At 38.6% G+C, this 13,686-nt stretch overlaps 2 long non-coding RNA genes across 2 annotated transcripts; one reads left to right on the forward strand and one right to left on the reverse strand.

Annotated features, from left to right (window-relative positions):
- Nucleotides 1-766: 766 nt before the first annotated feature.
- Nucleotides 767-1,489, reverse strand: LOC134791105 (uncharacterized). Its single transcript, XR_010144258.1, has 2 exons — nt 1,380-1,489; nt 767-959 (listed from the first exon to the last, which is right to left on the reverse strand). It is a non-coding gene; the product is annotated as an uncharacterized LOC134791105 (long non-coding RNA).
- A 1,117-nt stretch (nt 1,490-2,606) lies between these two features.
- Nucleotides 2,607-3,310, forward strand: LOC134791106 (uncharacterized). The gene is made up of 2 exons (XR_010144259.1): nt 2,607-2,697; nt 3,118-3,310. It is a non-coding gene; the product is annotated as an uncharacterized LOC134791106 (long non-coding RNA).
- Nucleotides 3,311-13,686: the final 10,376 nt, after the last annotated feature.

Here is a 13,686-nt window from a genome sequence, read left to right on the forward strand (position 1 = left end):
ACAGCTAGCTTGTAGGTACTCAATTAAGTAAATAGGTACATATGTAGGATTTTTTAAATTTCAATTCAGGTTCGTAAGTTTGTAAAAGTAATCCTAAGACTTCCTTACACAAAACTTTCACCAACCTAACAACGGAGCCCGCTTGCTTGTACATAAACGAAGCCGATGAGGTGGGTAGGTACAAATGTTCAAAACAAACTATCCAACTTATTAAGTAAGCCATAGTCTTAGTAGTAGTATTTAGGATCACGGTTAGATGTCTAATTTCAACAATCTCTTACTATTTAGGTACCGTTTGGAACCTTCCTCGACTTCAACAAAACATACCTACATGTGGCCTGTGCCCGCTGCATCGTACTGTAACAGAATGATGTAATACGTGGCTGTAACAGGATCATGTCCGGCTCAAAATCATGCTTTGTATGAAATATTATCAGTCATCACCCACTAAACCATTCCGTCCCCTGCCAACACCATACCGTGACGTGACTGGACCGACCCGACCAACAATATTTTGAAGGAGTCGTTACGCTCATGTCATAGTCTGCGTAGCATAGGTACGGTTATCATATGGTCTACCATATTGAAACTCCTCTAGATCATACCCGCGTTCTAGATGTTTCACTTCATGTTTGACAGGACCTGATACGATCATGCTATGATACGTTGCTGTCAGCATTAGGTATGAAGTGGGCCTTGGGGAGCTAATCATGGCTTCTAGGAGTTGTAGGTTAGGTAAAAAATACAGGAGTGAAAAAAAAAACAATATTTAAATTAATAGTATATTGCTTTGCCTTATATATTCTTGCAATATTCGACTTCTTATTATTAAACCTAATATATTATTAACATCTAGAACCACAATAGAGAAATTGTAAGAATCTTCTTTATTACCCTTGAAAAGTATTTTCTCTCTTCCTTTTTATTCGACATGCGGCGTAGGACAATTAAATATCACCCTGGAAAGAAAATTGGTTTGAAAACAAAAAAATAAAATATGGTCGTGACTTCATTGAGGACTATGAAATAAGCTTTTCATATCAATTTGTCGAATCATAAACAGTTACACAGTACACACACATGCCATCCATTATGGGCACAATATTTGCTTATGAAAGCAGAAAAATATAAATGATCGTATTAGATTCATATTTGTTACATATTTGCTGTAACTTATTTTTAAAATGTGTTTTTCAATTAAAAGACACATCAAGATTGTTTACCTTATTTCTAATGCTAAAAAAATGAACTATAGATAGGTACGCCATAACCATTATGGTTATTATAATAGTTCACTTCCTCGGTGGTGTTCTTAAAGCTAAAGCGCTTCTCACATCTTAGTGACTTTAGAAACGGACAGCTCCGCGTTTGAAACCTACAAGCTTGCCTAGTGTGTTTCTTTTCCTGACTCTCCACTTCGGGTCCCGTTGGCACATTCCTGTTAACAATATTTTCCTTTGGGTGCTGGGATATCCATCGTGTCTAGGATAATGCTGGACTTATTCTGAAAAAAAAACACAATTTACGACAGGAATATGAGAACCAAACCAATAATAGCAATTCGATTAATTATAGTTATTTACAAAAATATTTTATTTAAAAGGTTTATTAAACAGAAATTAATAAACTATATATTATATATTTTAAGGAATATTATCAAAATTTAGTATATAAGGCTCTATTACTTACATTTTTTTCATATAATTTCATTATAATTTCTCGTAATTAAATGTTGACAAAATTTGAAAGTTCCTTGACTTTGACAGGAAAAACTTAACCATCGACAATAAACTAGATTTTTTACCACCAAAGAACGAATGAAATAGCGCAACCCTGTTTCCGATTCAGTGTTGTCACATGTAAATAGCATTTATGTTTAGACTTTGATTCCATCGGGGAACACTGATGAGTCGCGCCGCGACTTTGAGTTCTCTACGCGGCTGTTGCAGTCGCGGGTACAAGTTGTGCTACGGAAATCGACAGATTTGACAGCCGCGGGAATGTCGACTCGAGTCGCGGTCTAAGTCGCGGATGCAAGATGTGCTAGAGGTGCTGCACCGCGACTCGAGTCGACATTCCCGCGGCTGTCAAATCTGTCGATTTCCGTAGCACAACTTGTACCCGCGACTGCAACAGCCGCGTAGAGAACTCAAAGTCGCGGCGCGACTCATCAGTGTTCCCCGATGGAATCAAAGTCTAAACATAAATGCTATTTACATGTGACAACACTGAATCGGAAACAGGGTTGCGCTATTTCATTCGTTCTTTGGTGGTAAAAAATCTAGTTTATTGTCGATGGTTAAGTTTTTCCTGTCAAAGTCAAGGAACTTTCAAATTTTGTCAACATTTAATTACGAGAAATTATAATGAAATTATATGAAAAAAATGTAAGTAATAGAGCCTTATATACTAAATTTTGATAATATTCCTTAAAATATATAATATATAGTTTATTAATTTCTGTTTAATAAACCTTTTAAATAAAATATTTCTGTAAATAACTATAATTAATCGAATTGCTATTATTGGTTTGGTTCTCATATTCCTGTCGTAAATTGTGTTTTTTTTTCAGAATAAGTCCAGCATTATCCTAGACACGATGGATATCCCAGCACCCAAAGGAAAATATTGTTAACAGGAATGTGCCAACGGGACCCGAAGTGGAGAGTCAGGAAAAGAAACACACTAGGCAAGCTTGTAGGTTTCAAACGCGGAGCTGTCCGTTTCTAAAGTCACTAAGATGTGAGAAGCGCTTTAGCTTTAAGAACACCACCGAGGAAGTGAACTATTATAATAACCATAATGGTTATGGCGTACCTATCTATAGTTCATTTTTTTAGCATTAGAAATAAGGTAAACAATCTTGATGTGTCTTTTAATTGAAAAACACATTTTAAAAATAAGTTACAGCAAATATGTAACAAATATGAATCTAATACGATCATTTATATTTTTCTGCTTTCATAAGCAAATATTGTGCCCATAATGGATGGCATGTGTGTGTACTGTGTAACTGTTTATGATTCGACAAATTGATATGAAAAGCTTATTTCATAGTCCTCAATGAAGTCACGACCATATTTTATTTTTTTGTTTTCAAACCAATTTTCTTTCCAGGGTGATATTTAATTGTCCTACGCCGCATGTCGAATAAAAAGGAAGAGAGAAAATACTTTTCAAGGGTAATAAAGAAGATTCTTACAATTTCTCTATTGTGGTTCTAGATGTTAATAATATATTAGGTTTAATAATAAGAAGTCGAATATTGCAAGAATATATAAGGCAAAGCAATATACTATTAATTTAAATATTGTTTTTTTTTTCACTCCTGTATTTTTTACCTAACCTACAACTCCTAGAAGCCATGATTAGCTCCCCAAGGCCCACTTCATACCTAATGCTGACAGCAACGTATCATAGCATGATCGTATCAGGTCCTGTCAAACATGAAGTGAAACATCTAGAACGCGGGTATGATCTAGAGGAGTTTCAATATGGTAGACCATATGATAACCGTACCTATGCTACGCAGACTATGACATGAGCGTAACGACTCCTTCAAAATATTGTTGGTCGGGTCGGTCCAGTCACGTCACGGTATGGTGTTGGCAGGGGACGGAATGGTTTAGTGGGTGATGACTGATAATATTTCATACAAAGCATGATTTTGAGCCGGACATGATCCTGTTACAGCCACGTATTACATCATTCTGTTACAGTACGATGCAGCGGGCACAGGCCACATGTAGGTATGTTTTGTTGAAGTCGAGGAAGGTTCCAAACGGTACCTAAATAGTAAGAGATTGTTGAAATTAGACATCTAACCGTGATCCTAAATACTACTACTAAGACTATGGCTTACTTAATAAGTTGGATAGTTTGTTTTGAACATTTGTACCTACCCACCTCATCGGCTTCGTTTATGTACAAGCAAGCGGGCTCCGTTGTTAGGTTGGTGAAAGTTTTGTGTAAGGAAGTCTTAGGATTACTTTTACAAACTTACGAACCTGAATTGAAATTTAAAAAATCCTACATATGTACCTATTTACTTAATTGAGTACCTACAAGCTAGCTGTTTGAAATTAAAGTTGTAAACATGATGGGTGTGTTGTGGTACTTGTAGGTATCATAGCATAGCATAATCGATATAGGAGTGCGTAAAGCGCATTTAGTGATTGTTCCATACTTCCTTATCCAATATTATATTATTATTCTCTTTATTCAATTAGGGTCTTAGGTTAGGGTTTTACAATGTGAGTATAAAAGTAAAATATAAAAACACTTACAAAACATAACAAAAATATATAAACACATTATAAAAAACCTAACCTAGGGTGCCGCCGGCAGCGGGGCAGGGTCCAAGCTGCCGGTGGTCAGGGCCGCAGAGTGAGGAATCGACGTACTATACGCGCCGTGTCCAAAATTACCGCCTTCTGCATCTGACCCTTGATCCAACCACCCAGCGAGAGTCTCTCTAGGTGTTGGTCGAGACTCTTCGCTATGAGACCGTTCGCTGACACGACTATAGGAACAATGATCGTCGAGTCAACATCCCACATAGCGGTTATCTCGTGGGCTAAGTCTAGGTACTTGCTGGACTTGTCCTTCTCGGCCTTCACGAGATTCTCATCATGGGGGATGGTGACGTCGACGAGCACGGTCCGGCGCTGCGATCGATCTATCAGCACGATGTCAGGCTTATTGGCTACAATAGTCCTGTCAGTGATGATAGATCGATCCCAATAGAGCGTGGCACGACCATTTTCGAGAACTGGCGCAGGTGAGTACTTGTAGTACGGCACTTCGCGGTCCACAAGGCCGTATAGGAGGGCAAGCTGCTGGTGAATAATTCTGGCTACGAGGTTATGTCTGTGCAAGTACTCGCCGTTAGCAAGATGAGAACAACCGGAGATAATATGCCTGAGTCACTCTCCGGGACGGCGGCATGCCCGACAAATGTCGACCGTACCGTCCTTCAGGATATATTTCCGATAGTTGTTCGTCATCATCACTTCGTCCGCAATTGCACAGGCAAAACCCTCGGTTTCTCCGAAGAGGTCCCCGAATCGTAACCAGTTCACCGACGCGAGCAGGTCCACATCGGGTCCCGTGAGGGCCTTGTAGAACCGCCCGTGTAGCTGCTTATCCTTCCATACCGCCTTGCGGTCCTCGGTGCTTAGTACTACAGGTTTGCGCCAGTTCTCGTTCGCCAAGGAGAGCGGCGTGAGGCCCTTGTCAGCTGCCACCACATCACAATGCATCCCACACTCGTTGTTGAGGAAATAATTCCTGAGATTGTACACCTCACGGTTGTGGAGATTTTTGGCGTTTAGAAAGCCGCGACCTCCACATTTCCGTGGGATGTACAATCTCATAACAGACGAGCGAGAGTGCAACATAGGGTGAGTGGTGAGCAGCTGTCGGACCCTCCGATCCAGGGCATCCAGCTCGGTCTGAGTCCACCTTAGTATGCCAAAGGAGTATGTGAGTAGAGGCATTACCCAGGCGTTGAAGGCGCGCACTTTGTTGCCTCCTGACAAAAGACTGTTGAGTACTTTTGTGAGCCGACTGAAAAAGCGCTCCTTCACCGACCGTCTAATACCTTCTTCCTCAATACCCAACGACTGTGACATGCCAAGGTATTTATAGGTTTCTGATTCAGAGATGGATCTGAAAGACATTGTCTCAGAAAGTTGTAAATTTGTTGAATTTACAACTTTCCCCCGCTGTACATGCATAACCGCACATTTATCGACACCAAACTCCATGTTGATGGCATTACTGAAGACTTCGGTAGTTTTCAGTAGCTCCATACCAAGTCTTGGCTATTTGGTGCAAATAATTTGAGATCATCCATGTACAGAAGGTGAGAAATGACTTCACCCCCTCTCCGAAGCCGGCAACCTAGTTCTAAATCCTTCAGCAAGGTACTGAGAGGATTCAGAGCTAGGCAGAACCACAGAGGACTCAGACTATCACCCTGAAATATTCCTCGCTCAATCCTTATAAAATCCTGCGGGCCAGGGCTCCCATCCCCGCCTCCTGGTTGACGAAGGACTGTGGTCCATTGCCTCATACACGCGCTTAGAAAGGCTCTTAAAGCTGTATCAACTTTATACAGCTCTAAGACCCTCTCCAGCCATGAGTGAGGCACCGAATCATAGGCCTTCTTGTAGTCAATCCAGGCTGCTGAGAGGGCCCCCCTGTTCCGCCGGATTTGTTGGCAGATGGTCATGTCTATGAGGAGGAGCTCTTTAGTACCACGGGACCCAACCCTACATCCATTTTGAGCAGAGGCCAAAATATTGTTTGCGACAATGTGCGCGTTGATTTTTGCTCTCAAAATGGATGTAAGGAGCTTGTAGAGTGTAGGCAAGCATGTGATGGGTCTGTAGTTCTTCGCTTCCGTGGTACTACCGGACTTATAGAGCAGGAAGGTGACACCAGTTGTTAAGGAAGGTGGGGGAGAACCAAGCTCGAGGGCTTGTTGAAATTGTGCTGCCAAGCAGGAGTGTGAGCATCGGAACCATTTTAGCCCGAAAGTGGTGCAATCCATCCGGCCCAGGACTTTTCCAGTTCTGGGCCGTGCGAATGGCACAACTTACGTCATCGGGGCTGATGGTGACTGCCCCCATAGGTTCGATGGACTCGCACTCACGCTCGACAACACTCATCCAACTCCCCTCGGTGTGTCCGACAGGCACTGACCAGATGCTACGCCAGAAGTCATTCATGACAGTAGCCTCCGGTGGCTGCGAGTCGGACGCACGAGGGTTGGTTTCCTCCCACTTTCGGTACATCTTCCTTTGGTCACTCTGGAAAAGACGGTTCTGCTGGAATCGGTCCACACGCTCTCTGTAGCGGCGAATACGGTTTGCCCATGCATAGACTTATTATTATTATATTATTTCTTAGGGCAATAAGTAATTATACAAATTATATTATTACATAATATATGAAACTTGTTTTTAAGTTATAATTATCATGAGTTCAGTTAAAAAAGTACAAGCAAACCACCCGCGAGAGCGAGTCGCGTTATAAAGTCGCGTAGACTTCAACTCGCGGATTGACATAAAGCCGAGAGAATATTTTGTCTCAAAATAGGCAGTTGTGCTACGGATTTTAGTTCAAAGTCGCGATCGTTGTCATTTTCTGACAGTGACACCTGATCGCGAGATTGTCGCGGCTCTCGCGCGTGAGTTGTGCTGCCAACACGCGACAAGCCGCCAAGTCGCGCCGATCTGTCTCTTCTCGCGCCTGTCGCGGCCAGTTGTGCTAGAGGTGCTGATGCACTGTGTTAAGGCCCCTCACCCCTGTACACAATGGGCCAGCGCCGGCCACTCCAAGGGACGCAGCCATGCAGTAGAATGAGATAGCAATATCACTTGCTCCCTCTAACGCATAAATGCGTCCCTTGTAACCGGTTCAGACCAAAGAATATAATACTCACTAGGAGAAGAACGATAACTCCATACAAAAAAATGTCCCTTTCAAAAGTTCGGTTATACTACTAGCGCTCTGGTAGGATACCATTGTAATTAGAATTGACAACCCGTTTAGCCTAGCGGGTATTGGCAGTAATCCTGTTCAGGAAGCTAATGGTCCTGGGTTCGAATCCCGGAGAGGGATTTTTTTTTGTATTTTTTCTTTTTTGTTGGGGTCAGGTTTTTAAGAGCCCATCAACGTGCACACTAGCGCCACTGCTACATAATCGTGATTATTTAAATTTAGCTACAGGTATTTCAAAAAGGGGACCGCTACTGACTGTTTTGTGTATTTAAGTACCTTTTGAATACACCAAACTAGTTTTTATGTTGCTGGATTCGTCAATCTATGAGCTCAAAACAAAAACGGCCGTTTTAACGTTGGTTCAGACTCTCGGCTCGCGCCTCGTCTCGCGGCGCGTCTCGTGGCTCGCCTCGAGTGGCCTTGAGCGCATGAGCCCGTCATGCTTTTAGTATAGTGTGAAAAGAAGCACGCGGGTTTAGCGGCAATATAAATAAAAACTGTAACAGATGGGCGTACGGTACGCCGCGTACCGGACTGCGACTTTGATCCGGTCAGCATAATAGCCGGTTTAGACTCTCGGCTCGCGGCTCGTCTCGCGGCGCGTCTCGTGACTCTCGTGGCTCGCCTCGAGTGGCCTTGAGCGCATGAGCCCGTCGAGCTAATGATTACACTCTCGCATCGTGGCTCGGCTCGAGGCTCGTCTCATGATGCGTAAGCTCGTCGAGCTAATATATTTGTCGGGAACCCAGTGCACAAACCACGGGTCAAGCCTGATGACGTCACCTAATCTCAAGTGCTGCGCCAGCGCCGGCGCGCGGGCGGTGCCCTGCGACAGTTCCTATCGACCCTTGACACGTGTAGACGCATTGATTTCCGAATATTAGTTTTGATTACCTAATTAGTGATTTTGATTAGAGATTTGGCAATACAAGGACGTTGTATGTTGTTTATTGACTTCCATGGACTTATATGGTGTCTCAGTTGAATCTAGACTGTTTTATTATCTCGAGGAACCCTAGGACTAATTAGCCACTGCGATGCCCACAAATAGACAGTAATCTGATGATCCAGGCCATTCTGCGACATATTTTAAACACTAACGACACGGCATAAAGTTTATAATCGAATGACAAGTCGAACGCGAGTGTGAACCAAGGACCGGAAAACCCCTCTTTACGCTTAATCCTATCAATTCGGTAACCCAATCGATTCGGTTACCTGATTGTAATGGTAACCTTATTGAAACGGTAACCCTAACCTTTAACCGAGTTAATCTCAAAACCCCATCGCGATAGGGTTTTTGTTAAGGGTTTTTAACAGGTTTTCATTCAGTTATGGTAACCTTTATTATCGGTTGCTTACTGGTTTGCTACATTAAAGTAGTTTTAGTGATGTGCCGTCAGAACTAAAAAAAATACTAAAAAAATTGTTTATTTTATTTACTTTATTTATATTTTGTTGATTTTATTGACTTTATTTATTAAATTTATTTAATTTTATTTAATTTTATTTATTTATTTAATTTATTTAATTTATTTAATTTATTTAATTTATTTAATTTATTTAATTTATTTAATTTATTTAATTTATTTAATTTATTTAATTTATTTAATTTATTTAATTTATTTAATTTATTTAATTTATTTAATTTATTTAATTTATTTAATTTATTTAATTTATTTAATTTATTTAATTTATTTAATTTATTTAATTTATTTAATTTATTTAATTTATTTAATTTATTTAATTTATTTAATTTATTTAATTTATTTAATTTATTTAATTTATTTAATTTATTTAATTTATTTAATTTATTTAATTTATTTAATTTATTTAATTTATTTAATTTATTTAATTTATTTAATTTATTTAATTTATTTAATTTATTTAATTTATTTAATTTATTTAATTTATTTAATTTATTTAATTTATTTAATTTATTTAATTTATTTAATTTATTTAATTTATTTAATTTATTTAATTTATTTAATTTATTTAATTTATTTAATTTATTTAATTTATTTAATTTATTTAATTTATTTAATTTATTTAATTTATTTAATTTATTTAATTTATTTACTTTAATTATTTTAGTTATAATATAATAATATGTATAATAAGAACACACCACACAGGTAGGTATAAAGATAAACAAAGGAAAGGCAAAAAAACTTGTTTGTGCTGGAGGCTTCATAGACCGCCCATGCCAACCTCGGTTATTCAATAATAAGTTGAATTTAAGTGTGCGTAAAGATTACAATCGTTTGAACTGGTCAAAAACCTCATAATGAGGTAACTGAATAGACTGGGTTTTTATTTCGGTTACCGGTAACAGAGGTTAACTCGATCTGATACGGTTACCGAATCAAAGTGTTACCTTATTAAGCGGTTACCGTTATGGTAGGGGTTTTTATAAACACCTCTAAAATAACCCTATGAAAAACCCCGGTTAAGGTAACCGGTTCCTGTCCCTGGTGTGAACGCAAGCGCGCGTCCCGCGCGAGCCCCTTTGACTCGTGCCCAAAAAACCGCTCCTCCACGCGAGCCAGGCGAGCGCGAGCCGAGCCGCGAGACGAGTCACGAGCCTACCGTTCACACTCGCGTCTCGTGGCGCGGCTCGCGGCTCCTCTCGTGGCTCGCGCGAGAGTCTAAACCGAGTATAAGCCTTAATAGACCTACGGCAGACCACCTTCCACTTGATCGAACAGGTCTCGGACCGGTCCAAGGTAGCGGTCCGGTACGCTTGTCTGTATAGTGGTAACACACTATCGCACCGCACCGCGACCTTGGTGCGTCGTACCCATAAGTGAGAGCGAGGAAGAGTTATCTGTTTCTGTTGTTGGTCGCGGTGGACTTTTTTCCAAACTATGTAGACGAGGATTAATAGAAACAGACTACTATGTAGAGACTCCTACTTGCAGGCAAACTGTATATCGACGCTGGAAAGGAGAAATTGGATAAGCGACACGCAGCTAACTTTACGGGAGAGCCAAAAAACTGCAAGTTTTTCTAAAAAAAAAATCATTAAAATTCCTAATGATGACGTATTTCCTAAATTAGATATTTTATATTATTTTATGTTATAGTTATAGTGATGTATTCTATATTATCCTATTATTATTTTACCTTAAAATGAGTTATTTAAGAATTTAGTATCGCTTAAGTAAAATGGTCGTAAAAATAAATTTAGGTAAATTTATCTTACCGACATTTTTCACAAGAAATTAGTCAGGTAAAAAACTCCAAGGTAAATTTGGTGTCAGAATTGATCGAGTAAAAACTATCTTATTGCAAAGTATGCTTATTTTATAGTCAAGCAAAAAAGTATATACGTAAAATTTTCCAAAAAACAAATCAAGATAAATTATCTAACACTTTTTAAGGAGCAATTTCAAACTCGATAAGCTGCTTATGCGACACATTCAACCTATGATACATCTACATTCTATGAGTTTTATAGTTATCAACCACAAGGAAGATTGTCATACCTACGCATATTTAAGGAATTTGTATAGCTTTATTTCAAATAATAAGTTATGTAACGAGTCTTAAGATAACAAGTGTACCATTTCTATTTGAGATCAAAATTGCTTAAAAGGGTCAACTTAATTATGAGGTACCTACCAGTAAGAATGGGAAATTTATATTTGAAACCAAAATAGGAGAAAATATTATCTCGTGTTTTCATACCTTAGATTAATATATTTTTTTCCGTTACTTGGCATTTTCTGATATTATGAAAAAAAAAACAACAAAAAGAAAGTACTTAAGTTAAAAAAAATACTAGGTAGCTTCCAACTAATTTCAGGTAAAATGGGATAAACGACCAAAATTTTATATCTGAAATTAGGTAAATAATGATAAACGCCAATAATTCACATTTGACAGTTAAGTAAATTCATCCATATGATATAGAAAGCTATTATTCGGTCAGGTAAAAATAGTTAACCGACAGTGAAAGGTTAGTTGTCATAAGGCAAAATTATCCAAGCTAAGCTAAAGCTGAACTGGCAAAAAAGTAAAAAACTCTAAGGTTCATTACATCGAATAACTTTTCATCTAATCTCCACTTTTCAAAAAAATGTTGTACATTAAGTCGTTTAGTAACTTAAATTTACCAGTGATTCTCCAAATCAGCGACTGGATAAGCGACACTAAAGTCGTCAGATGGGTACGAAACCTAGTCCATTCGATGCCGAAAAATCTGGCGATTCCAACGATGTATATAACTCAATTTCTCTGAAAATGTCGCTTATCCAATTTCTCCTTTCCAGCGTCGATATACAGTTTTGCAGAGACCTGTTTGATTATATGTTCTGTACTGTGCATTAATAATAATAAATAATAATTAGGGCGAGCGAAGCGAGCCCTATTACTATTCGACGAACTATGCATTCTTGTGGTACACTTTACGGAAAAACTACTGCACTGTTAGGTTTGAAATTTAACATAGTAATTTAAATTCATGTGTAGATGTGTTATCAAACATAAAAATATCATTTTATAAACCTAAAAAAATAAAATAAAGTAATAACACTTTGTATTACTACTAGCGCCATCTGTTGGCAAAATAATGAATTAACATTCGTGCTAATGTTAATTATTTATTTCTCTAACAGGTGGCGTTAGTAGTAAATAAATAAATAAATATTGGACATTCTTATACAAATTGACTAAGCCCCACAGTAAGCTCAAGAAGGCTTATGTTGGGGGTACTCAGACAACGATACCTATGTGGTGTTTTAAATTTCAATAATGTCGATGGCGCTTACGCCATTAACAACGATGAATACAAAAGTGGGTTAAAATTTTGGATTCAGACCCACCTCGCTTCGCTTGGTTTGATTCCCAATTTAGCAATTAAGTTTCTGTGAACACTGTGGAGGTCAATTTACTCGTATGTTTTGTGACGCTGATGAACTGATCAGTCATGTTGTGTTAGCAAACTTAAATCGGGTATTTTCGGTTCGAGAAACAGTTTTGGCGCTATTAATTTATTACGTAAGACGATTTTGGGGTGGAGGGGGATCGAACATATCTTATTTTTTCTTACAATGGGAGGGAGGGGGTTTTCATAGTTCTTACGTAAGATCACAAAGATGCGTTATTTTTTTTAATTTCTATGTAATGATGACGTTTAAAATACATAATAATAATACTTCCACACTCTATATATGCTATGAAACACGGTGCAGAGTTAGCTTAAACGAGCACAAGTACCTTTGTACAGGTACAAATATCACATTCGTAAAAATTTTTTTTGAAAAATAAACACTAAAACAAACCAAACGTGTAGGTACTCATTCTTTAGATTCTTACGTAATATATGGTAATATAGGGGGGTGGGAGAAGGAGGGGGTCAGCCTATTCTTATTATTTCTTACATAGGGGAGGCAGGGGGTCAAAACTGGCAAAAATTGTCTTACGTAATTAATGAATGGCGCCTTTAGTGTTACTATTGTTTGGAACTGCTAAAATTATAAATAAATATAAGCATATTAATACAAACTTCAGTGACTTAGGGCCGACACAAGACTGCAACTTGTATGGGAACTACACGCCGACTGCACGCCAATTGCAACGTCGGCGTGCAGTTCAACAAAATGAACCCTGGCAGTTCCTAGTGGAACTCAGGTTTGGTGCAACAAAGGCACATTATGTTTTGGTCATCCGACTCATCTTGATGAGCACTTAGGAGAGTAGTACCCAAGATAGATGGTGATGCTGAACCCTGGCAGTACCTAGTGGAGCAGTTGGCATCCTTACAAAAAGTACTGGGCGACCGTGTAGGATGTAATAAGCGCTTATGAAATTGTATATTACGTGTGGATGATATTGGCAATTTGATTTTGTCGTCTGGACACGTTTTTAATGGACAAAGTAAAAGCTGTACCCAAAGAGAATAGATAGTATAGAGGGGTCCTGTCATAGTAAATTTTGTAGTCACAGTAAATTTACTGCCATCTATCGCCACACGACTAAAACTCAAAATGAAAACGTATAAAATTATCAAAAAAAATTATATTATATGGATAAATGATTTTATTATTTTTATATCATTTCGACCCTTAGAGGATATAACCAACGGAGACGCCATGTCTAAAATTTTCGGTACAAAATAGTCTGCCATTTTTTGCGGGGGAGGGGCACATCAAATGTATAGGTACGTCATGTCAG

This window comes from Cydia splendana, chromosome 5, assembly GCF_910591565.1.
Source record: "Cydia splendana chromosome 5, ilCydSple1.2, whole genome shotgun sequence".
NCBI lineage: Eukaryota > Metazoa > Arthropoda > Insecta > Lepidoptera > Tortricidae > Cydia > Cydia splendana.